Below are 7,291 nucleotides of genomic sequence, written 5' to 3' on the forward strand. Positions count from 1 at the left end.
CCCCCCCCCCCCCCCCCCCCACACTTTGGGTATTAAATTTTTGAAAAAAAAGTGTGCATGGGTTTTTACGGGAGTCATAAACGACTGAGCAGATTTTGACCAAATTTGGTCAGAAGCATCCTTAGGGAAAGGGGAACAACATTTTTATAAATGGTGGGTCTAGCCCCCCTGGGGGCTGAGGGGCGGGGCCCAATAGGGAACACATAATAAATTCTTTAAAATCATTCTTCTTCTGTAGGAATGAAAGGATTTGTTCCATATTTAGTCTGAAGCATCCTTGGGGGAAGGGGAACCAATTTGGTATAACCGTGGTCTGGCCCCTGAGGGGCCTGAGGGTCGGGGCCCAATAGGGGAAGCATAGCAAATTGTTTAAAATCCTTCTTCTTCTGTAGGAATGAAAGGATTTGTTCCATATTTGGTCTGAAGCATCCTTGGGTAAAGGGGAACCAATTTTGTATAAACTGTGGGTCTGGCCCCATAGGGGCCTGAGGGGCGGGCCAAATAGTGAAAACATAGCAAATTCTTTAAAATCCTTCTTCTTCTGTAAGAATGAAAGGATTTGTTCAATATTTAGTCTGAAGCATCCTTGGGTAAAGGGGAATCAATTTTATATAAACTGTAGTTCTGGCCCCTTATGGGCCTGAATGGCGGGGCCAAACATGGGAAACATAGCAAATTCTTTAAAATCCTTTTTATTCTGTAGAATTTGTTCCATATTTGGTCCGAAGCATCCTTGGGTGAAGGGGAACCAATTAAATATAAACCGTGGGTCCGCAGGGATCTGAGGGACAGGGCCGAAAGGGGGCAATTGTGCTATATTGATTTAAGCGACTAATTTTCTGGAACTAAGAGACAGTTATCAACCATATTTGACTGGAAGCATCCCTCGGTAGTGGAGATTCAAAATTGTACAAATGGTTGGGCTGACCCCCAAGAGGGCTGTGGAGAGGGTCCAAAAGGGGGTAATTTGGCTACATTGCTATTAACGACTTCTTCTGTAGAATTATGCCATGGATATTGATCAAATTAGTGCTGACCCCCCTTTGAGACATAGTCCCTGGGTCATAACTTTGAAACGGTTGAGATCCCCACCCCAGAACTATATATACAAATGCTTGGCATAAAGAGACAAAAGTAGTCATGGTATTAGAATAGACCCTGGCCGAACCCCTGGGGACCTAGTTTCTGAGTCACAGCTTGGAAACAGTTGAGATCCCCACCACATAACCATACATTAAATTGCTGGGCATGATAAATCTAATACAGACATACTACAAGAATTGGCATTGGGTTCTGGCATATTCCCTTGGATCTCATTTGGAGGATATTTTGCCATGATTGCTTAGATATCCAGGTGAGGGTTCAGGCCCTCTGGGCCTCTTGTTATGTAGACAGTTATGCCGAGAGCTAAATAATATATTTATCTTCACAGTAGATTGTGTTGTAGGCTTCAGTGTATTTAATCTAATAACATGCTCACGTCCCATATTGCTTTTGCAATTCATTTTCAAACAAATCTCTGAAGAATATACCTCTTCTGTAGATTTGTTTTTACATGTCCTCACGGCTGTTGTCATAGACACATCTATAGTAACACAAAAGAATTCCATATGCTTTTTGTAACATAAATATCAGTGTCTATTTCTATCATTGCACCTTTGCAACCAGTGTGAAAACAGAGCTATTAATTGTTTTGATACACTAAGAGAACTCCAATTATGTAAATACAAGAGTGCATCTGAATAATTTTCACAAATAATTAAAGAATACTGCTATTTGCAAACAGTTGTGGCAGGTTTTAATTGTACATAGGATTACGGTCGCCTTCTAGCTTCGAGTTTCCCTTTAGCTCCGTGGTAGAGCGTCCGACTAGGAACCTGGAGATTGAGGGTTCGATCCCCGGTGGAAGCACACTGTTCTGTTTCCTGTTACATAGTTCACCAGTTTAATATGACCTAACCTAAAAGTGCAGCTGACCCCAAGAGACCGACACAATGCTGATCGTGATATCTATTGACCACCTGATACTAAATTAGATTTGTACCAGGTAAGAAAAAACCAATATGACACTTCGGGTGTTTTCAAAGGATTTATTATTGCTGTAATATCTAGTGATGAGATAAGACATAATGTATCATATTAGCCTATCTGAGTGGTTACATTAATTGAGAGGCACACAACAAAGTTGGCTTTGCTTTTCAGAAAGGAATTAAAAATCCAAACTGCCTAGACTTTGTCCTTTTTTTCCCCACAACTTCAGACTTTTTACTTAGAAATATCCATAACGTATTGTCATGCCCCACTCATGAGTGTCAATAACCTCAAGTGTTGGGTTTTCCTCAGCTTGATATTTCCCATTGAATTAGCATTGAGCTGAACTTAGAGATTTTCTATCCATTAAATTAACTTTACTTGAGGTTTTTCTCAACTTTGAGATTTCCAAGCGATAATGTTATTGGAGATTTTTCTCAGTTTTGAGTTAGTTTAAACATAAACAATTGGGGATTAGTATGCATGGCCAAACACATGTGTTGTTCATGGAATTACAAATTGTTAAACAGCTGTGGGTAGCACAGTGAATATCGCACTTTCGTTCACCAAGATGGTCAGAGTAGAACTCTTTGATTGGAAATGAAAAGGTATTGGTGTCGGGTGGTCAGGTGGCATTGTGGATAAAGCTCTTGCCTTTCACCAAGGCTGCCGGGGTTTGATTCCCCCAGCGAACGTTCAAAGGTAGGGGTCACCAGCCTGACCACATGGGGTTTTCTCCAGGTACTCTGGTTTCCTCCCACATTAAGACCCCTCGCACGCTAACACCGGGCCAACAAGAATGATTAATATAAGTAAGAAAGTTGTTTCATTATTTGTATAAAGTCAATTAAGTTGATGTTTTCACCCTTCTTTTATTACAGGATTCCATCATGCTGACATCCTGTCCTCTCGCGTACCAGAGTCGTGGTGAGTAGTTTGGGATACTTTATACCCGATATACGACCTTTCAAGCAAATCGATTTTTAGGGTACGCACATCACTGTTGCTGGTGCTCAGAGTAATGACTGCACATCAATGGGTTCAGATCTTGTAAGCTACAGATTGTGGTTCTGTCTTTTAACAAGAAACTTTACCATTGATGCCCTCTTCACCTGCCTCAGGAGCTGAGTTTAGTAGAGCTCTTTCTATGCTGTAGTAGTGATATGGTAATTTAAATGAGTCTTTTAGAAATACAGAACCATACTAATCAGAACACAGATACAAACAACCATAAGCAGACACAATACGTACACCCTCATACATTTGGTGATACTCAGGATCCTTTGGTAAGAAGCACTAGAGAGAGGCAGCTTCCACACTCCGACGGATTGCGTTGAAGATATGTTTGTCATCTCGTGAATGTTACTGCCTCGGAGTAATTTCCTTCAGACTATGTAGCGTGCTGTACAAATGCTGTAAGATAATAAAATCTTTAGACATCTGTCTGATAACTAGGAATATAGAAATACCTTTGGAATAGTGTAATAGTACACTCTTACTGTAATCAACAGACAAATACCAACATGAACATCTTTTGTTTTACTATTTTATTGGGAAAGAAAACTGCTTCCATCGGGCATTGCACCATCAACCCTGCTGGTTCCCAGTCTGCCACTGTCCTGATTGAGCTAAGGGGAAATTCCTTCTTTCCTTCTAGTGTTAAGCTAGAAGGGGACTGTAATCTTATGTACAATTACAATCTATCACACTCCTCCACCCTTTTTAAAATGTGTTCGCCCTCAAATACAGCAAAATCCCAGGTTTTATCTCCCTGTCAACACAGAAATGGCCATGGACACTATTTGAAACAGGAAAGAGAGTAGTGTGCTTTCACTGGGGATCCAACCAGCGACCCCCAGTCCACTGCTCCACTGATTGAGCTAAAGGGAAATTCCCTCTAGTGCAAAGGTAGAAGGTGATCATGATCTTATTCACAATTAAAACCTGCCACACTATCTTTAGATAAAGCCTAAATAAATAAATGAATATTTTTTTGTTGATATGAACTAATTTGAGTCAAAATTAATATATGCAAATATTTTACAAAGTGTGTTAGAGTAATATATGACCAGCATAAGGTGACATCAGCTTCACATTATGATGGTTATTTTGGGGAATGGTTTAGGATTTGAATGTTGCCTGACAGAACTGGTAACCATAGAAAACACATCACCTTTAACTGTGAAACCCTGAAAGACGATATCAACAATTTTCTTTGTTGTTTTTAATCTAAATTTAATTATCAGGATTGAAAAGCATCTTTTTATTATACATATGACTGGTTTGCATCACACAACCATTCAAATGACGTCTCCAGTGCCATGCATCAGAGAACAGGATTTAACAACTGCATATGTTGCAAACTATCATAAATGTTAAAAAGATGCGTTCCAATCCTTAAATTGTGATTAAATGTTTTAGGGGAGGTAACTCTGGCACATAAATCACAGAAATGATATGTAGGTTCTAGCTCTTTGTAACCTTAGGCCTAAAGGCTGGGTGTTCGCTCCTAAACATGAAACACAGTTCAGAGAAGGAGAAAGGGATGAATTCCACTTATTTTCCATTTAATATTGGAGTGATCCTGTAAGTGGGCGTGCTGCTGATCCTTGTTGCTGATCAATACTTTCTGCTTCCCTGTACATTTTTACCTGTACACTTTGATAGGTTTGATGCCTGAGCTGACAGATTTGTCACACAATGAATCCTCCTCGTCACTTCAGTGGCCACATTAACGTGCCTTTAGCTTATCCTACAACCTACATGTAGCTGTCTTACTGAGAATATAGAGAATGAGTAAAGTACATACCAAATCCTACACCTTTCTCGAAGTAACATTAGTTATGTGTAGAAATTATCCTTTGCTTCATTTTTCATTTTCACTGTTGATGGTCCTAGCTTTTAGGTCTTTGATTCCACAAAGCATACAGCACAACCTTTGAATGTCACGGTTGTTAATTGATTTGACTACATATTTACATATATCTCTAAGTTCTTAGGAGAAAAATACATTTAGTAAGGTTTATAAGCAGCTTCTGTCAGATCCAGTGTGTAATTAATCTGTGTGATATATTGAGTGAGATAGCCAAGAAGGGGGGATACTATACATCAGACTGGTTCTGTGTGGGCCTACAATCAAGGTGATAATCAGCGGTGTCTTTCACACAAAGATTTTATGCAATAACTTGTGAAGAATTGCTTGTGACATTTAATTATGCATGGTAGTGAATTACCTGTTGTTGTTAATATTTACCCGAATCTAATTTTGGTGCATATAGAGTTTTGCAGGTCACAATTCTGAAATGCTTTCACTTTCATGAAGCTGTCTGAAAATTCCTATAGTATCAACTATCTGCTTAAGTTTGATGTTGAACCAGTCTTAGATTTAATATGGTTGCCATCTTTATTTTCTACCACCTTAAAATTCATAAAACAGGAAAAGTTATTGCATTTTATTCCTTCATCGTTGGTAAATTGCAGTCGGTCCTCGTTCAACCAATACGCTGAAGCTGGCGACATATTCCTGTCTGGGAGTCTTGTGCTTGTTCATTACCTGTCCTTGAACTAAATACATTCGACTTTGATGTTATATAATAACTAAATCTTCTTTCCTCCCACACATTCAGTGCTCCAATCTTTTGTGGCCTACATGCCAAAGGTCACATTTATACCAATGAAATTTTGAACAAAAATCATTTTCAGTGCATCAACATAACAGATGTGTAGTTGTCCTTAAATACACACTTCTGAAACACTTCTGGAATTAAGGACTGAAATATTTGAAAAACCAATGGCACCTAATGGTAACATCCCCTTCTATCCCAGCCACTTTCTGCTTCTGAACTTCCCATCTGATGTTGTTCCACATTTTCTCTTCCTCCCTTTCTATCACTGATCTCTTCCTCCCTTTATATCAATGATCTCTTCCTCCCTTTCTATCACTGATATCTTCCTCCCTTTATATCTCTGATCTCTTCTTCCCTTTATGTCACTGATCTTTTCCTCCCTTTATTGTGTCGCCTGCGAAAAGCTGGTGACACATAGGTATTGCTATAACTTGAGTTTCCTTGGGCCGATCAAACTCAAACTTCATGCAGTGCTTCCTTACCAAAAGTGCTTGCTTGGGATTGCTATTCAGGTCCGAAGGTCAAAGGTCAAGGTCACTGTAACTATAATAGAAAATTTGTTTTCGTGCGATAACTTGAGTTTCCTTGGGCCGATCAAACTCAAACTTCATGCAGTGCTTCCTTACCAAAAGTGCTTGCTTGGGATTGCTTTTCAGGTCCGAAGGTCAAAGGTCAAGGTCACTGTAACTATAATAGAAAAATTGTTTTCGTGCGATAACTTGAGTTTCCTTGGGCCGATCAAACTCAAACTTCATGCAGTTCTTACTTACCAAAAGTGCCCGCTTGGGATTGCTTTTCAGGTACGAAGGTCAAAGGTCAAGGTCACAGTTACTATAAATAGAAAATCTGTTTTCGTGCGATAACTTGAGTTTCCTTGGGCTGATCAAACTCAAACTTCATGCAGTGCTTCCTTACCAAGAGTGCTTGCTTGAGACTGCTTTTCAGGTCTGAAGGTCAAAGTTCAAGGTCACTGTTACTATAATAGAACATTTGTTTTCGTGCGATAACTTGAGTTTCCTTGGGCCGATCAAACTCAAACTTCATGCAGTGCTTCCTTACCAAAAGTGCCCGCTTAGGATTGCTTTTCAGGTACGAAGTTCAAAGGTCAAGGTCACAGTTACTATAAATAGAAAATCTGTTTTCGTGCCATAAGTTGAGTGTCCTTGGGCCGATCAAACTCAAACTTCATGCAGTGCTTCCTTACCAAAAGCGCTTGCTTGGGATTGCTTTTCAGGTCCGAAGGTCAAAGGTCAAGGTCACTGCTACTATAAATAGAAAATCTGTTTTCGTGCCATAACTTGAGTGTCCTTGGGCCGATCAAACTCAAACTTCATGCAGTGCTAAGCATTCTTGCATTTTCCAGATTTTTTTTATGGAAACCAATGAGGCGATGCTGGTCTTGCTTGTGGACACCATATTGGAGTTGAATTGAGACAATGAGTATCCATAGCAAGTTCCTTAAAACTCAAAAAATTCTTCCCAGAATAACAGATTAGATAAAAAAAATGATGCCATCCAAAAACATGATTATTGCTTACTTTTAACATTATTTCTTGAAATGAAAAGTGTATCTATTTCTTCGTAATCTCCCAGCTTCCTGCGCCTGCGACACATCCACTTTCGTGGAATTCTTG

General features: G+C 39.5%; 1 long non-coding RNA gene across 1 annotated transcript in view; it reads left to right on the forward strand.

Annotated features, from left to right (window-relative positions):
- LOC110463235 overlaps positions 1–2,959 on the forward strand; it is a 47,575-nt gene extending 44,616 nt beyond the window's left edge. The window contains exon 3 of the long non-coding RNA XR_002464364.1: positions 2,913–2,959. This is a non-coding gene — a long non-coding RNA (uncharacterized LOC110463235). The remainder of the gene's footprint in view (positions 1–2,912) is intronic.
- Positions 2,960–7,291: the final 4,332 nt, after the last annotated feature.

The sequence above is a fragment of the Mizuhopecten yessoensis genome, unplaced genomic scaffold (genome assembly GCF_002113885.1).
Source record: "Mizuhopecten yessoensis strain PY_sf001 unplaced genomic scaffold, ASM211388v2 scaffold10879, whole genome shotgun sequence".
Taxonomy (NCBI): domain Eukaryota; kingdom Metazoa; phylum Mollusca; class Bivalvia; order Pectinida; family Pectinidae; genus Mizuhopecten; species Mizuhopecten yessoensis.